Source organism: Loxodonta africana, chromosome 18, assembly GCF_030014295.1.
Source record: "Loxodonta africana isolate mLoxAfr1 chromosome 18, mLoxAfr1.hap2, whole genome shotgun sequence".
Taxonomy (NCBI): Eukaryota; Metazoa; Chordata; class Mammalia; order Proboscidea; family Elephantidae; genus Loxodonta; species Loxodonta africana.
The window spans coordinates 54,946,265-54,966,148 of NC_087359.1; positions in this window are offsets into that span (position 1 = coordinate 54,946,265).

Sequence of the window (19,884 nt, forward strand, 5' to 3'; positions counted from 1 at the left end):
ATGCTATGGCTGCTAACCAAAAGGTTGGCAGTTCAAATCCACCAGGCCCTCCTTGGAAACCCTATGGGGCAGTTCTACTCTGTCCTGTAGAGCCACTATGAGTCAGAATCAACTCAATGGCAATAGGTTTGGCCTTTTTTTTTTTTTTTTGTCCAAGTGGAGGAAAGCTAGGTCAAGTGAATGGCAGTCTAATTTGAATCACCACAAAGAGAGTCAAGGCTTCTCAATCAATTTCCCAACTTGAGCCAGTTTACAGATCCACAACCTCTTGAATGAGGGAAGGCCAGATCTCTTTAAGGAAGAACCCCATTGCACTGCCCAAAAAATTATGCTGTTAATCTTTCTCCCAGCATTCCCCAAAGGGATTTATGGCCTTCTATGAGAAAGACTTTCCATTGAGGAAAAGGAAATAATCAAATTTTTTGAGTTTACTGGATACTGGCTCTGAACTGACACTAATTCGAGGAGACCCAAAACATCACTGTGGTCCACCAGTCAGAATAGAGGTGTATGGATGTCAGGTTATTAATGGAGTCTTAGCTCAGGTTCATCTCACAGTGGGTTCCCAAAACCATCCTGTAGTGATTTTCCTAGTTCCAGGATGCATAATTGGAATAGATATACTCAGCAACTGGCAGAACCACCACATTGGATCCATGACAAATGGAATAAGGGTTATTATGGTAGGAAAAGCCAAGTGGAAGCCATTAGAACTGCCACTACCTAGGAAAATAGTAAACCAAAAGCAGCATCACATTCCTGAAGGGATTGCAGAGATTACTGCCACCCTCAAGGACTTGAAAGAAGCAGGGGTGGTGATTCCCAACACATTCCCATTCAACTCACCTATTTGGCCTGTGGGAAAAAACGGATAGATCTTGGAGAATGATAGTAGATTATTGAAAACTTAATCAGGTGGTGACTCCAATTGCAGCTGCTATTCCAGATGTGGTTTCATTGCTTGAGCAAATTAATACACCTCCTGGTACCTGGTGTGCAGCTATTGATCTGGCTAATGCCTTTTTCTTGATTCTGGTTTTGAAGGAATAGCAGAAGCAGTTTGCCTTCAGCTGGCAAGGCCAGCAATATACCTTCACTCTCCTCAGGGTATAACAACTCTCTAGCCCTATTTCATAATTTAGTCTGCAGGAACATTGATCACCTTTCCCTTCCACAAGATATCACGCTGGTCCATTACATTGATGACGTTATGCTGATTGGACCTAGTAAGGAAGAAGTGTCAATGACTTTGAACTTATTGATCAAACATTTGCGTCTAGAGGGTGGAAAATTAATCCCACAAAAATTCAGGTACCTTCCACCTCAGTGAAATTTCTAGGTGAAGTTGCTATTCTGGCCTATTTATCAAGTGACTCAAAAAGCTTCTAGTTTTGAGTGGGGTCCAGAACAAGAGAAGTCTCTGCAGCCAGATCAGTTGCAAGCTGCTCTGCCTCTTGGGCCATGTGATCCAGTTGATCCAATGGTGCTTGAAGTGTCCCTGGCAGATAGAGATGCTGTCTGGAGTCTTTGGCAGGCCTCTATTGGTGAATCACAGCACAGACTCAGGATTTTGGAGCAAGCCCTGCCATCCTCTGCAGATAACTACTCTCCTTTTGAGACAGAGCTTTTGGCTTGTTACTGGGCCTTAGTAGAGACTGAATGCTTAACCATGGACCACCAGGTCACCATGTGGCCTGAGCTGCCCATCATGAACTGGATGTTGTCTGACCCACAGAGCCATAAGTCAGATGTGCACAGCACCAATCCATCATTAAATGGAAGTGGTATATATGAGATCCGGCCCAGGCAGGACCTGAAGGCACAAGTAAGTTGCATAAGGAAGTGGGTCAAATGCCCATGGTCACATTACCTGCCCTTTTCCAGTCTGTGCCTATGGCCTCATGGGGAATTCCTCAAGATCAGTTGACTGAGAAAGAGAAAACTTATTCCTGGTTAACAAATGATTCTGTGTGATATGCAGGCACCACTTGAAAGTGGAGAGTGGCAGCACTACAGCCCCTTTCTGGGACCTCCCTGACGGACAGTGATGAAGGGAAATCCTCCCAACGGGCAGAATTTCGAGCAGTGCACCTGGTTGTTCACTTTGCTTGGAAGGAGAAATGGCCATATGTGTGATTGTATGCTGATTCATGGGCTGTGGCTAATGGTTTGGCTGAATGGCCAGGGACTTTGAAGGAACACGACTGGAAAATTGGTGACAAGGAGGTATGAGGAAGAGGTACGTGGAAAGACCTCCCTGAATGGGCCAAAGAATTGAAGATATTTTTGTCTCATGTGAATGATCACCAAAAGGAGACGTCAGCAAAGGAGGATTTACACAATCAAGTGAATAGAATGATGCTTTCTGTGAAAACCAGTTATCGTCTTTCCCCAGCCACTCCTGTTGTTGCCCAGTGGGCTTATGGACAAAGTGGTCATGGTGGCAAAGACAGGGGTTATCCATGCCTCAGCAACACAGATTCACAAAGACCAACTTGGCTGCAACCACTGCTGAGTACACAATCTGCCAGCAACAGAGACCGACACTCAGTGCCTGATATGGCACCATTCCTCGAGGTGATCAGCCAGCAACCTGGTCGCAGGTTGATTACATTGGACTGCTTCCATCATGGAAAGGGCAGCATTATCATCTTACTAAGATAGACACTTACTCTGGATATGGATTTGCCCTTACTGCACATAATGCTTATGCCAAAACTACCATCCATTGACTCACAAAATGCCTTATCCACCATCACGGTGTCCCCCACAGCATTGCCTCAGATCAAGGGACTCACTTCATAGCAAATGAAGTGTGGCAATGGGCCTGTGCTCATGGAATTCACTGGTCTTACCATGTCCCCCATCTTCCAGAAGAGCTGGCTTGATAGAACAATGGAATGGCCTCCTAAACACACAATTACGGCTCCAGCTAGGTGGCAATACTTTGCAAGGCTGGGGCAATGTTCTCCAGGAGGCTGTATATGCTCTAAGTCAGCATCCAATACATGACGCTGTTCCTCCCATAGCCCGGATTCACGGATCCCAGGAATCAAGGGATGGAAATGGGAGTGGCACCACTCAGTATTACCCCTAGTGACCCACTGGCAAGATTTTGCTTCCTGTCCCTGTTACCTTATGCTCTGCAGGTCTAGAGGTCTTAGTTCCAAAGGCAGGAATGTTCCCACCTGGAAATACAACAACGATTCCATTGAACTGGAAATTAAGAAAGCCACCTGGTCACTTTGGGCTCCTCATGCCTCTGGATCAACAGGAAAAGAAGGGAATTACCATGTTGTCTGGTGTGATTGATCCTGACTACCAAGGAGAAATCTGGTTGGTGTTGTATAATGGAGGTAAAGAACACTGTGTTTGGAATACAGGAGATCTCTTAGGGCACCTCTTAGTACTACCAAGCCCTGTGATTAAAGTCAATGGAAAACTACAGCAACCCAATTCTGACATGACAACTCATGGCCCAGATCCTTCAGGAATGAAGGTTTGGGTCATCCCACCAGGCAGAAAACCACGACCAGCTCTGATGCTTGCAGAGAGGAAAGGGAATACAGAATGGGTGATGGAAGTAGTTCGAAATACCAATTATGGCCATGTGACCAATTGCATAAATGAGGACTGTAATTGTTATGAGTATTTCTTCCTTGTATGTGTGTATCACATATTTTTTTCTTCACTTATAAAATATAAAAACAAGTGGGGCTAGCACACTTTTAGGGGCACACATGTTAGTTGTATTATGTTAGGCACAAGTATGACTGTAAGAGTCTTTATTTAGAGATTGTGTATCATTTAAGGAGATGTGTACAGGTGTCGAGTTGACAAGAGATAGACTGTGATGGCTAAGATTATTTGTCAACTTGGCTGAACCATGAGTCTCAGTGGTTTGGCAATTATATAATGATGTAATTTGGCAGTTATGTAATGATGTAGTCATCCTCCATGAGGTGATCTGATATGATCAGCCAATCAGTTGTAAGGGGAGTTTCCTCAGGGGTATGGCCTGGATCCATATGGACATTCTAGCAAAGCTTGCTAGCTTGCTCTGGATCCTGCATCTGGCTCGTCACCATGTGACCCATGGTTCTTGGGACTTGAGCCGGTGGCCTGCTATATTACTTGCCAGTCTTGGGATTCATCAGCCTCCACAGCCTGTGAGCCAGCGGCCTGTGGTCTTACCTGCTGATCTTGGATTTGTCAGCCTCAACAGCCTGTGAGGCTGTGGCCTGCTATCTGATCTGATGTTTTTGTATTCATCAGCCCCTGCAACTATGTGAGTCAGGGGGAGCCTCCAACCTGATGCCTGACCCACTGACTTGGGACTTGTCAGCCTCTACAACTGTGTGAGCCATTTCCTTGAGATTAATGTCTCTCTTTCCCTCTGTCTCTCTCTCTCTATATATACTCTTCACTAGTTTTATTTCTCAAGAGAACCCAGCCTAAGACAGAGGCCCTAGACTCCGGAGATGATTTAGTGAGGAGTATCCCGACTCGACGGCGGTGGTTTTTTGGATCCCCTGACTCAAAGGCCCTTCTCCTATTTCAGCACAGATAGTGACAGAAAAGGGTTCACCCTGACTGTGGTCAGGCTGAGTTCCTGAGACCATCATGCCTAAGAATGGGTGAGCTTGTCTGTGGGGTATTCTGACCACTGAGGTTTGAGTCACTTCAGCTTCACTAACTGTTGCCTGGAAGCCTAGACTTAATTATTTTGGCAAATGTGAGCTTTGTGAGAAGGGAGAATTCCCCCCTGCACCAGTACAGATGGCACATATCCTGAAGAACCTTACAGGCCTGTTAGAGATTTTGTACTTTACCCCGAAGGCTATCAGAGATACTGAAAAGTTTTAAAAAGAATTGTGCTATTATCGGAGTTTTATTTTAAAAAGAACACTTTTGCTTGTGAAATAGGAATAAATTGGAGTGCAGTAGAGTGGGCAAGAGGCATTGGTAGTTCAGTGGTAGAATTCTCACCTTCCATGTGGGAGACATGAGTTTGATTCCCAACCAATGCACCTCATGCCCAGCCACCATCTGTCTGTCAGTGGAGGCTTGCGTGTTGCTATGATGCTGAGCAGATTTCAGTAGAGCTTCCAGACTAAGATGGACTAGGAAGAAAGGCCTGACAACCTACGTCTGAAAATCAGCCAATGAAAACCTCATGGATCACAATGGTTCCTTCCACATCAATCATGGGGATGTTATAGGGCAGTGCTTTGTTTCATTGTGCATGGGGTCATCTTGAGTTAGGGACCAACTTGATGGCAGCTAATAACGACAGAGTAGGTGAGGGGGGACCAAGTTAGGAGGCTATTGTAGGAGTCCAGGTGAGGAACAACGGTGGCCTGAACTTGGAAGTGGGCAGTGAAACTAGAAAGAATTAGACACATTCAAGAAGGTAGAATCACTGGAGCCTGGTGTTTGATCGGAGAAGGAGTGTGGGGGTAGAATGAAATCGAGGATGACTCCTGATTTTCTGGCATGGACAACAGAGTGGTGCCATTTATTGAACAACGGCGAAGAGCAAGGATAGACGTGGGGGCAAGAGATTCTGAGTTTAGTCAGTACATGCTGAGTTCAAGATGGCAACCACTTATACAGAGTTGTCCAAGAAGGACTTGAATATGTGGGTCTGAAGCTAAAGACAGACTGAGCAGGAGATAGAACTAAATGCAGTTTTCAGTAGAAGAAACATCCACCATTTGAGAGTCATGGTTTGCAGTCTTGGCTCCCTCTTTCCCAGCCCTGCCCCCTTTACTTTTGAATGAAAATTAAACTCTCTGGATGTGGCTAATGAACTGAAGAATTGGGATTACAGTAACAGAGTCTCGAACTAAGAGCTATAGGGCTGGAAGGAGCTCATACAGAGTGAGGGAGTGAGTGAGCGGGTGGGTGCCTGGCTGTAGGAGGGCTCATATCCTCTAGGAGAGCAGGTCAGCATCTCCAAGAGAGGGGGTAGTTTGAAAAAGTGTATTCACTATCAAAATATAAATTTGTATATGAAAATTTAAAAATGACATATTATATAATATAGTCATTTAAACAGGTGTGGAAATGCAGAAAACACACCCTTTGGCCTTACTATGGCAGTTAAGGAGGGGCTGGCTTTCAATCTCAGAGAGCAAGGGTGAGATGTTTAGCAGCAGGAAATGTGGATTAACAAGGCTTCTGTCCAAGGGATGCAAGTGAAATAAGTGTGTCAAGCATGTTGTGTGATAATGGTGGAAACTGGTCAGGGACGCTGGTCTAAAGGGCGCAGTTACTGCCCAGCTCCAGCCATGTGCTTGTGGAGTGAGTGGGGCCCAGGGTGCCAAGACCTTGTGCTTGTGCAAGAGAACTTAGGAATTCAGAATTTTACATGAAATCTCCCAGTTTTAAAATATTGGCTCACTAAAAAGATAGATGATAATTAGAAAAATAGATCCATCTAAGCATTAAATCAGTCTAATCTAAAGGTCAGATTTAGTCCACTGGTCATCCGTTAGAGATCTTTGTCTAGCCCAACACACCCAACACACAGATGAGAAAACTCAGGTTCAAGGATAGGGCTGGAGAAGCCTGAGGCCACACTGCGAGTTATGGGCAAAGTCCAGAGCTCGGACACAAGACTCCTGCTTCTCCTACTCCACCAGCCTCTTTACTACATCATAGTTACTACCGCCCCCTGCAGGTCTGCTTAAAGAGAAAAACCAAAAAATCAAACCTATTGCCTTGGAATCGATTATGACTCATAGGGAACCTATAGGACAGGGTAGAACTGCCCCATAGGGTTTCCAGTGCTGTTAATCTTTGCAGAAGCAGACTGCCACATCTTTCTCCCGCAGAGCCACTGGTGGGTTCAAACTGCCAACCTTTCGGTTAGCAGCCTAGCACTTAACCACTGCGCCACGAGGGCTCTTTATTTAGAGAAGGGGCCTGAATTCTCCCACAATCCCACTACAACACTACCTACTGCTAAGCTCAATTTTTCTCACCTCCACACTTTACACAGAAGGAGATAAACCCAGAACTAAAAATAAGATGTGCTTTTTTTCTCCCTGTGCAATGGCAAGGCTGGGAGCAGAACCAAGGCCTCCTGACTCCCAGCCTAGGCTTGTTTTCACCAGCTTCTTAACTACTCAAAGCACTCCCTGGGCCAGGGATATATTCAGCTTGCAGTGAATTGCTCAGCTATTCTGTTCCTAAGCATATCTGACAATCTGCATTGTAGTCCCCAGAACCAACCCATAGGCCACATCACCTTAAATCTTCTCTCCTCAAGGGCCTGACTCACCAGCCTGGCACACTGCTTCTTTCCCCTGATGAATGATAAACACGACTGCAGCAGGCACGAAGCCTCGCCAGCCAGCTCTGATTTGTCTGCTAATTAGAGCTGGGGCAAAGCTGGCATGATGCTGTCAGTCAGTTAGCAAGCAGTATGGGAGGGGAGAGCACAGAACTTGAAGTTCAGGAGACCAGGCCCAGGTCTGCTGATTCTGAGCCATATGACCTTGAGGGAGAGGACGCTTAACCTCAAAGCCTCACTGTTCTCATCTGCTGAGTGGGAATCATTAAACCTGCCCCATAGGTTTTGCCACAGTTCATAGTCAGAAAGGGGACTGGAGTTAGATCAGATCTGATAATGTCATGCCCTGGCTTCAGATCTTTAAACAGCCCCTATTGCCTGTATGCTGAAGTCCAAGGTCAGTTCAAGGCAATTATGTTCTGGCACTAGCAACCTTCACCACCATGCCTCTGTACTTCCTCCGTCTCCTCTTTTGATAGCAATGTTATCGATAGTCGCCCTAGAGTTGACCCCGGCTCATGGGGACCCCATGCACAACAGAAAGAAACTTTGCCTGGTCCTGCACCATCTTCGCGATCTTTGGCGTGCTGGAGTCCATTGTGGCCACGATTGTGTCTTCTGAGTGCCTTTCAGCCAAGGGGGCTCATCTTCTAGCACTGTGTCGGTCAGTGTTCTGTTGTGATCCATTGGGGTTTCATTGGGTGATTTTCCGAAGGGTTAGCATGTTGGTATTTGAAATGCTGATGGCATAGCTTCCAGCATCATAGCAACATGCAAGCCACCGTATTACGCCAAACTGACAAATGGATAGTGGCACTGAGCTAAGCACTTTCGATTCATTAACTCACATGTTCCCCCCAACAGCCCGTAAGAGAGGTACTATTCTCTACGAGCCTCTGGGTGGTATAAATGATTAACACGTTCAGCTGCAACCAGAAGGGTCGGAGGTTTGAGTCCTTGCAGAGGCATCTCAGAAGAAAGGCCTGGCAATCCACTTCTAAAAGATCAGCCTTTGAAAACCCGATGGATCACAGTTCTGCTCCAGTACACACATGGTTGACATGAGTTGGAGTCGACTCAGCGGCAACTGGTTTTAGTGTTAGCTCTAACTTTACCAACGAGAAAAAAGCAAGTTTAGGGAGTTGCAAGAACTGGCCTGAAGACCCGATTAGTGAGTGAGAGAATTGAGAGTTGACTCCAGAGATTGTGCTCTTACCTGCTACACTATACCACCTCTGAGAATGCTCTGGACTCTACCTGACTTCTCACAAACTCTTTTCCTCAATCAAGTTGCACGCTTTCTTGCTTTCACCCCTTTCCTTACATGTTTCTCCTGCTTGGCAAGCACTATCAAGAAAAATCCCCCTTCAAGGTCCACTTCCCTGCCCCACCTCCCTGTGACAGCCCCACCACGCAGCAGGCCCTCCGTTAGCTCTCCCCTGGGCTCCTGCAGCTGGTGGTGTGGTGGTCTGAGATAAGGATTATCACTGCGTTCTCATCGCAAGTCCTCAGTGCAGAGAGGTTGCCATTCATTTTAGTACACTTTGCTGTCGACTGTGACAGGCTTGGTCTCCTCAAATACTGGAAAGTCTCGGAGAACAGGAGTTTTGTTTTACTCATCTTTATACCCCTGGGCCACAGCACTGCACCCGAGCTAAACCTAACCTAGTGCCATCGAGTCGATTCCGACTCATCCACCCAGAACCTAGTAAAAACCCACTCCACTGCCGTCGAGTTGCAAATGCTCTAAAATGCTCTGGGGGGGGGGGGGAATAAAGGGAGGAAGGGGAGAGAAAAGGAAGGAGAGGGAAGGGCAGGAAGGGGTGAGAGGAGGAACACAAGTACTGAAAGCCAAGAGATGGAAAGGGGAGAGGAGGGAGAAGACGGACGGAAGGGAACAAAAGAAGGAAGAAAGGAGAAATAAACTTATCAATGAATTTAGCTCGCTAATGGTGTAAGGTGAAAAACCCATTGCCACTGAGTTGATTCTGACTCTTAGCAACTCTGTAGGACAGGGTAGAACTGCCCCATACAGTTCCCAAAATTGTAAATCTTTATAGAGGCAGACTGCCACATCTTTTTTCCCCTCAGAGCGGCTGGTGAGTTAGAACAGCCGACCTTTTAGTTAGTAGAGGAGTGCTTGACCACTGCGCCACCAGGGCTCCAGCTGGTGTAAGGTAGGGGTCAGCAAACAATTGCCCTTGGGCCAAATGCAGCCTGTGGCTTATTTTTGTACAACCCTGACCGAAGAATAAGGAGGCCTGGTGGCGCAGTGGTTAAAGCGATTGATTGCTAACAGAAAGGTTCAAAACTGCCAGCGGTTCCACGGCAGAAAGAGGTAGCAGTCTGCTTTTGTAGAGATTTACAGCCTTGGAAACCCTATGGGGTCGCTATGAGTCAGAATCAACTCAATGGCTTGGGTTGGGACCTAAGAATGGTTTTTATGTTTTTAAAGGATTGTTAAAAAAAAATTTAAAAAAAAAAAAAGCAAAGAAAGAATATGTGACAGAGACCATATGTGTCCCAAGGCCTAAAATGTTTACGATCTGACCTCTTACAGAAAAAAAAAGTTTGCTGACCCCCTGGTGTAACGGGAAGCTACTCCAAGGAAAATGAGCCTCAGCCTCTGAATAAAAAATCAGAAAATATCAACCACTGGAACATAAACTAACGCGATGAGATTAGCCGCTTCCCCGGGATGCAGACCACCAGAGCAGTGATTTATTAGCGCAGTGCACATAAGGCGAGGCGGGGGCTCCCTCCCTCTCAACACAGGTTCTCTGGGGCCTCTCGAGGAGGAAGGTATAAATTTAAAAAGTAGCTAATGGAAGAGAAACTGGAATCTCGGAAGCTGCTACAAGTCTGTCCTGAGGCAGTGTTGCAAAGACAGCCACGTGGAAGGACTGATGGAAGTAATATCGTAAGGGGTGACGTGGAGGTGGGGTGTGGTCACTGAGCATCCAGCAAGCTCTTCCCGGAGCTTGCCCAAGTATTCCCAGCCCCTGAGCTGTCTGTCCCTGTGAGGACTTCGGGATGAGTCCTAATGGCTCTGACCACTGAGATCCTTCTCTCCTCCTCCAACTCACTAAAATGTCATTTGATGATAAGTGGACTCCCTACCAGGAGTCCTGCCCAGCTGCTATGCTGAGCTTACATTTCCTCAGCAGAGCAGCCCTGATAACCAAGGTGCATGCTGTTTATTGAGTACCAGCCCCAGCCAGGCTTAGGCGAGGGGCTTTTTAATTTACATTATCTCAGAGACAAGTATCACTATCCCCATTTTACATATGAGAAAACTGAGGCTCAGAGAGATCAATGAACTTACCCAAAAGCACATTGCTACAAAGTAGCAGAAACAATGTTGTTGTATTTGACCAGGCAATTCCAACCCATAGCAACTCCATGTGACAGAGTAGAACTGCCTCATAGAGTTTTGTTGGCTGTAATCTTCATGGAAGAAGATCATCAGGTCTTTCTCCCACAGAGTTGTTGGGTGGGTTTGAACCTTCATCATTTTCGTTAGCAGCCAAGAGCTTAACTGTTGCACAACCAGGGCTCCTTAGCGGAAACAAAAAACCTGGTTTCATTAGCTCCAAAGCCTGTTTCGTTGTTGCTGTTGTTTTCTTGTGTATATACTGATATACTACGTACACACACATAGTATGAACCAAGGGTCTGGAATTCACGTTTACTAATTGGTCTCTAGAGACCCTGGTGGCATACTGGTTAAGAGCTACAGCTGCTAACCAAAAAGTTGGCAGTTTGAATCCAACAGGTGCTCCTTGGAAACCGTATGGGGCAGCTGTGCTCTGTCCTACAGGGTCGTCATGAGTTGGAACTCTACGGGAACGGGGTTTTAATTGGTCTCTGGGGCAGGCCCAGCGTGGGTGGGGGAATCAGTGTCTGCCTACGTCTGTCTGTTCTCTGTCTTTCTCTCTCTCTCTCTCTCACACACACACACCAATGACTTAGTTCTTTGAGCAGCCTTAGTTCTAGCTTGTTCTCCTAGACTCCAATATCCTAAGACCTTGCCCTAACCTCAGATTGCATGGCTGGAACCCTTGATACTCATTTCCATTTCTTCAAAGACTTGTTGATTACAAAGATTCCTTAGAAAAATCTTGATCAAGAGGGATAAAATGTAGAACAGAATTTCAAATTCTTATGGACTTTAGACTTCCTAGAGCCATGGAGATTGGATGAACTCCTGAAACTATTGTCCTGAGTTGATCTTTGAGCCTTAAAAATATCCCCTGAACCGAACAATAGTTTAGCTTAACTAGTAAAAATGGCCTGCCTGCAGGATTATGCTCTTTTGCGAACTATCTGCATGGGATCAAGTTGACAAAAGAAACTTGAAAGATTGGCTAGGACCTTAGGGGAAAGTGAATTTACATTAGTGAGGGAGGCACAACTCAGAAAAGAAGGGTGAGAATGGTTGCACAACTCGAAGAATATAATCAATGTCACTAAATAGTACATGTAGCAATTGTTGAATTGGTGTATGTTTTGCTGTGTATGTTCTCAACAACAACAAAATACATGAAATTTAGCGGGGGGAAACCTATTGATCACATTATATGCAGAGATAAACAAAAAGTGATCCCATTCCCAAGGAGCTTGCTGTCTAGTGAGGAAGTAGACAAATTTTCCGATAAAATGCAGGATAATAAGTCAATGTGATGAGTCCAAAGTGCTGTTAGTCCTGGTGCTGGGGTAGCCCAGGCCTTGGACCTTGGGTCCCAAGAGGGCTTCTCCTAGGAGGTTACACCAGGGCTGAAATGCCAAGATTGAACAAGTTCACAGATGAGGGAGAGAGGGGTTAGAGGCTAATCCAGGCAAATGGATCAGGCTCTAAGGTCTGCAGTTCATTTGAGATGAATGGACCTTAAGTTGAATATGAGGAGTAGCAGGAGGCAGACCATGGAGGGTCTTTGCAATACGCTGAGGAGTTCATACTTCATGGGGAGCCATTAGAGAGCTTAAGTAGGAAGTGATATGGCCATTGTGATTCTGAAAGCTCCTCTGGCACCATATGGTGGATGTATTGAGAAGGCTCAAGACCGAATGCAAGGAGATCAATTAGGAAGCAATAGATCTAGCAACAGATGGTAATGTTTAAACTGGAGAAGAAGCATAGATATGCAGAGAATATTAATTGCAATAATATATATAATAAATAATAGCTGGAGGGTACACTCAACAGGTCATGGTGGATTATTGGATGTGAGAGATGAAGGAGAGAGAAGTCTAAGTTAACACCCTGCCTAGTTCTGGACAGTACTCCATCTCCAGGCACTGGGCTCTTGCCTGTACTATCCCAGCCACAGATTGGGCCTTACTCTTAATGCTCTGCCCTTTGGAATCTCAATGCTACTGCCACTGTAATGCTATTACGCCTGGTTAGCACTACTATTGACATGCCCCGCCCACCATATTGAACTACCTGTCTTGTACCAAATCCAAAATTACCAGCTCATGTTAGACATCTTCTACTCAACTTCTTGCTACTTCCTTTACCAGCTCTTAGCCAGCCCTATTTTCTAAATTCCATCCTTCCCAGCACAGTTTTCTTTACTTTCTCCACTGAACTGAGCCATGAGGTCAGCTCCCGGCATGCCTCGAAGCAGCAGTACTCCTCCATTCTAGCTATGACACAGCCAACTCCGTTCCACCCCCTGCACCACAATACAAAGCTGGAAGAGAAGGCTGATATGGTAGATTCAAACTTCCCTGACAGCTAGGAACAATGGACCTGAACTAACAAGATGAAATTTAGCAGAGATAAATGTCAAGTTCTACATATCGAGCCCAGGAATCAATCACAAGGATAAGATGGGGAGAGCAGAGCTGCAGTAATGTTAAAGAAAACATCTAGGGGAATGGCTGATTAGCTGGCCAAAAGGTAAGCAGTCACTAGGAATGTGAGGCAGCAACTGCATTTAAAAAGTAGTAACACAATATGAGGGAGCCCTAGTGGCACAACAGTTAAGCCTTTGGCTGTTAACCCAAAGGTTGTTGGTTAGAATGGCTCTGTGAGAGAAAAGATGTGGTGATCTGCTCTCATAAAGATTACAGCCTAGGAAACCCTATAGGGCAGTTCTACTTTGTCACATGGGGTCACTGTGAGTAAAAATTTACTCAACAGCATACAACAACACAATGTGAGTCAAATTAATAGGAGTGGAATGTCCAGGTAAAGAAAGGTAGGGATCTGACTGGACTGGTTAAACCCCAACTGAAATATGGTGTTCAGCTGTAGACGTGCCTGTGAAAGTATGTCCGGAAGAACAGAAATGAGGTGGTTTTTTGTGTATCTAGAAACGAATTCTGAGAATGCGGTAGGAGAGGAGACGGACAGATGGCTGTCAGAACTTGGTGCTCAGTGAACGCTAGCTAGTGTCATTATTATTTTCTCTTTCCCTAGTTGTCCCAGTTCCTGGGAATTTTCCCCAAGACATGGATCTGCCTCTTGGAAAGCATGTGTATCTCCTCCCTAGCTCCACCTGCATTTCCTTAATGGCCCCTTCCCCATTCTTCTAAAGGGGATGAGGTATGGGAGCTGTGGCTGATATGTCTGCAATGTGGTCCTTTTATCTCGAACTTCCCACTGAAGTAGTTCTGGTGTGGTTTCTCTTCTCATTCTTCATCCTAATCCTGGAATGTGAAGCTATAAAGTCCTTAGGGTTGAACCTTGTATTTTACAGATGAAGGAACTGTAGCTCAGAAAAGGATTGTGGCTTTCTGAAGGTCAAGGAGCTTGCTGGCAGCAGAATTAGGATTAAAACTCCAGTCAATCCAGTGCTCTTTCTGCAATGCCTCTGGCCTCTGTCCTCCTGCTCCAACCACTCACTGACCTCCAAGGAGTTTTGATTAAAAAATAAAGAAAGAAAGAAGCAGCAGTATATCTAGGCTCAGTGGGTCAGCAGCAGAACACTCAAGATCAAGAGAAGGCTGGGTCCAAGGGTTCTCTGTCTTTTATCAATAGCGTTGCTTTTGTTACTAAAGTGAAGGGAGCCACCATCTTGGCAGGTTTTTCAGGGAGATCTGGCTCTCAGGAAAAACTTTGATCCATCCCCTCACTGCTGCCTGCAGAAGGAGATAGGCCTTGCCTGGGGTCAACAAAGCTGAACCCCTCCCCCAGCTCCTCTAGTGCCATCACTGTTCTGATTTCCATGATCAACAGCCCCAGGCCAAGTATTAAGTGAAGGAGGCCAAGTTTTGCCTTTAATGACCCACTTCTCTTTCCATGACAGCTTTTAACTTCAAGAAGCCAGCAATTTATAGTCATCATCATCGCCATTTTCTCATCCCAGCCCCGCTTCCATGTGCACAGCGCACAATACAGTATATACTTTATAAGCTAATTGCATGTACACTGGGAGTTCCTGGGTGGAACAAACAGGTAGTGAATGCATTGGCTGCTAATAGAAAGGATGGCAGTTTGAGTCCACTCAGAAATGCCTCAGAAGAAAGGTCTGGCAAACTACTTTGAAAAATTCAGCCATTGAAAACCACATGAAGCACAGTCCTACTCCGACACACATTGGGTCTCTGTGAATAAGAATTGATTGGGCAACTTTTGGTTTGGCTTTGAGTGTCCATTGCCTTACTCGGCTCTCCTAGCTACCTTGTAAGGGGTGTGGTTACCCCTTGGGGAAGTGGATACCCAGGGAGACTTCATGACTTGCTCAGCTCAAGCCAGGCCTGCCTGACTCACAAGGTATTATGTATTGGTTTCTCTTCCTCAGGAAAGCTGTATTCCTTAGGTGTGCCTTCTCTGAGTTATAAAGTAAGTCCGAGATAGAACTGCAATTTTACAGTTCTAGGGTGAGAGACTTACTTTAGATCTGCAAAGAACTTAGGAAGAGTAATGTGTGGAACACACACAGAAAGTCAATCCAGGGTTACTCTACTTGTATGACCAGAGAACTAAAAATTCATAGAAGGAAATGAAGAAATAATTGAGTCTGACCCGTTTTAAAGATGTGAATATTGGAGCTCAGAATAAAGGAGTTGATTTCACAGGGATATAGAGCTATTTAGTGGTATGCTTGGGTTATAATTTGGCTCTCCAACCTCCCACCATATCTAGAATCTGATCTACCTAAACTCTTGACACTGAGTATTCAAGAATCAGCCAGCTATAATCTGTCACTCTCCTGGAAGCTCTGAAGGGCCACCTAATTGCCCTTGCCCTCTAGCTGAAGTTTGGAAACGATCTTTGTTCCAAGTGAGAAGACAGCTTTGCACATACACAGGTGTGCCCCCAGAAGCCTGTGGAGAAGTTGGGCACCTAATTCCCTCACATCTGCCTACATATCCAGGGTGCCTGGGATGTCCCTGTCTCCCTCAGGGCACTGGTACTCAGGAAAAGAAAGAACATCTACCTAAAGTCTCCACTGCTTTTCTAGGTTGACATCTCACCTTATTCTTGCCACCCCATTTTTCATGAATTAAGCCCTGGTTCCATTCTCCACCATCCTCTTTTTGTAGGGTATTCATTTCTAAATAATATCTCTTCCCTGTCCTTTGAAGTGACAGGCTACTTGCCTATCTCTTTTCAAGGCCTCTATCTCCCACCCCACCCCTAGATCTTGACAACAGCATAGAACTCACTGGATTGGCCACAGCCCATTTGGACTTCCTCTTGTGGTGTCAGCCTCCACCCTAAGGATGTCTCTTCTGCCCTGGTACTCTCCATTCACTCTACAAACAGGTAAACCCATTGCTCACAGAAACACCCAGGCCCAGCCTTTCCTAGTACTGATTTCCCTGTCACTGGCACTCAGACCTCCCTCCCATTCCCTCTCTCTGCCCTTCCTGCCCTACCATCCCTCCCCTGAACCACAAATACACAGACGGACCCCAAGCCTGGTCCTTAAAATATAAGTTCCGAGGAACTAATTCTTCAGGATGGCCTTTTTAAAAAAGTGGAGGTAAAGTTCCCTGGTCAAATGCATTTGGAAAACACTTGGCTAAACCATGAAACAGGACCGTTTCCTGCAGGATTTCTCAGTGTCTCAGATATGCTCATTTGCGTTGTGACTATCCAAGCGAATAATATTGAATATAGTACATCTAACGCAGATCTGATCATCCCCAAAGACCAGCGTTCTGTAGAAATACATTCTAGTAAACAGTGATTTAACTCCTTCCTGGACACTACAAGTTTCGACCACAACCACTTGTTTTCCATGCAACTCCAGGGAAGTCACTTTCCTCTCTTTATCTGTAAAGAGAAATAGATAAAAGTAGTGTGGGGGGTGGGCAGGATGATCACTGGGGTCCCCTCTGGCGCTGGCATTTTCTACATCCCTCATCTGTATTTTCCGGCACGTTCTGTATTCTGGTGCTCAGGCAGCAGAAACACTATAGATTAAGAACAGCACGGAGTTAACAAGACCTGAGTACAAAGAAACACAATGGATGACTTTGTGAGTGGCTGGAATGCTTTTTCAATGTGGAAAATCGTTTTTATTCAGCCAGTGTCTCGTGGCCATTAACAGCACAGAATCCCCAGGGATTGAGAGTAGCTTGCAGCTCAGTGACTGACAACACCCACTGGGACTGAGAGGCGGTGGGAAAGCCATGGAGGACCCCCACTGCCAGCAATGCATGTGGATCAGGCCACCCCACACAACCACGGGGCACCAGAGACCCCTTGCATCCAGAGCACCACATTGCCTCCGGGGCTCCACGCTGACACAGAAATAACTAAATGGAGGGTGGATGTGGTAATATCAGAGAGAGTAGTAGTGGAAGTTATCAAAGACATTCACGTGCCTCACAAAATAGTAGCCCCGCTGAATGAGACCTGTTCCAACGCTGAGCTTCTGAGATTCCTTTGAGTGTCTTCTGTGTGCGATATACTGTCCTAGACACAGAGGAAAAAACAAATAGGAAGAAAATGTGGTCCTTGCCGTTAAGGGCTACAGTATTTCTCAAATTTTGTTCTAAGGAACGCTAATCCTTTAGAGATTCTGGGACAAAGATGTTTCATAGTCAAATAAGTTTTGGGAATACTACCCAGATATCTTCGCCCCTTGGAAATTCTCAGCCTGCATCAACATGCTAAGGGCCCTGAAAAGTCCTACCAAATACATAAATAAACCTGTCTGACTGGTAATCGAGGAAACCCTGATGGCGTAGTGGTTAAGTGCTATGGCTGCTAACCAAGAGGTCAGCAGTTCAAATCCACCAGATGCTCCTTGGAAACTCTATGGGGCAGTTCTACTCTGTCCTGTGGGGTTGCTATGAGTCGGAATCAACTCGATGGCAGTGGTTTAACTGGTAATCAAAGTTTCCCAAATTTATTTGACAATGGAACTCTTTTTTTCCTGAGTATCTTCTAACAGTATTGTTGCTGCATGCAAGACACTTTGGGATAAACTGCTCCAGCTGAATCACAGCATGGCAGACCCAGAAGGGACCCTAAGGGGGCACTGAAGCTAGGTCTCGTGTCTTACAGGTAAGGGGGTGCCACTCTGTGGGCCATTGTACTTGATCTGGAAGTGGGCCAGTTAAAACTCTTTCCTGGGATTTTTTGAACTGTCTCTGGGTCCTTGATTGAGAATCTATGGATGTGATCCCTGAGTTGCTGGCTGCCGTGTTAGCTGTGCCCTGTCGTATAAGCCTGACATCTCAGTCTGTGCCACCATGTTGCTGTCACATGATAAAACCCAAAAGAAGGATGACAGGAATGAAGACAGTATGGAGGCAATTGTATTCCTAGTTACAGTTCTCAAGATTTCTGGAACTGCTGTGATTTGTACAGCTCTTCCTTCAATACTTTTGCACATTCTCAGGTGCCTTCCAGGAAATTCTTTTTATTATTGTTGTTAAGGGTCCCTAGGTGGTGCAAAGGAAACTATGGTGGCATAGTGGTTAAGAGTTACAGCTAGCTAGCTGCTTAACCAAAGAGTCATCAGTTGGAATCCACCAGGCACTCCTTGGAAACCCTGTGGGGCAGTTCTACCCTGTCCTTTAGGGTCGCTATGAGTTGGAATTGACTTGACGCCAACGGGATGGGAGGTGGCACAAAAGGTTTGCACTTGACTGCTAACTGAAAAGTTGGTGATTCGAACCCACCCAGCAGGATCAAGAAGAAAAGCCCTGGCGATCTGCTTCCGTTAAGATCACAGTCAAGAAAACCTTATAGAGCAGTTCTACTCTGTAACACATGGAGTCGCCATGAGTTGGAATTGACTCAATGGCAACTAATGACAGCACTTATTATTATTATTAAACTAGTTATATCATTCAGGACTCCTCTCAGAATTTTAAGAAAAGCTGACTTAACTGGCTTAAAATTGTGTAACTTAACAGTCTAGAAATTCAGAGACAGAGCTTCTGATGTGGTGGGATGCAGGTTCAGGTGTAGCACCACCAGGGCTCCATTTCTTTCTCCCCATCTCTCAGCCAGGCTTCCTCTCTGTGGCCTCTACTCTCAGGAAGGCTGGCTTTCATGGCGACAAAGTCGGTGAAGGCGCTGCTAGCTTCAGATGTAGTCCAGGAGAAATGACCAAGTGCATTTTGGGTGGTGTCTGCAAAAGCGTAAAATAAGCTTCACTCTGACTGAACCCATTTAGGGTCCATGGCCACCCCAGAACCAATCAGTGTCACCAGGAGAATATATTTTGACATATGGTTTAGACCTGTTCTTTGGGTTCAGTCTGGAGCTGCCTGTGAAGTCCCACCTAGACCACAAGAACTGAGAGCAGCTGAAGGATGAACAACACTCTCGTCATCCCACTACCCCCTCAAAAAACCTCAAAAGACTGTGGCTGAAAGAAGGGCACATGGATGCTGGGGAGGCGAATAGTACGTCTCAACTCAACTATATGGACTTGGGTGTCTAATGCAATAACAACAACAAAAAAAAACGCCTAATCAGTACCTCTGCCTTTCCCTCCTCACCCCAACTTCCTGTCTTTCAGGCAGTTCCCTAGCCAGGACCCAGTGGAACTGTGCACTTGCCTTAGTCATGATATTCATTCTACCAGCAATGTGCTGTCCCCACTTCTTTAACAGACTCTGTTCATCGTCTAATGCCCTGCCCATTGTGCTTCTTCCATAAGCCTCTCCCCAGCCCTATGGTACGCACACTCACTCATTTCTCTTTGTTTCTACAGTAGTCGCAAGAGCTTCCATTATAGCGCTTTCCAAGATATTTGGATTATCTTTCATTTCCACCTAGCCCCTTAAGGACAGGCTCTGCTCCACATTCCCAGAGCCCAAAACAGTGCCTGGGCCAGAGAGCAGGCTCTGTGAACCTTGATTTGAATTGCAACAGGCAGACAAACTCAGCCCTCCCCACTCTTTCCCCTGGGCCTGCTTCTCTCTGCACAAACATTTGTCCAGCCTGAATTCCCCACTCCTCCCTTCGCCCAGGACAGTGCTTCTAAACAGCTTTACTATCTCATGAATAATAACGAGCCCCTCTGGGCATAACACATCATTCGCCTGAGAGCTGCCTAGACTCTCCTCACTCCTCAGCTCCCACCCACGGCAGCCATGCTCCACACTGCACTCCTTCCTGGCTGATCTGAACCTCTTTGATGGTTAGCTCTTTGGGGATGACA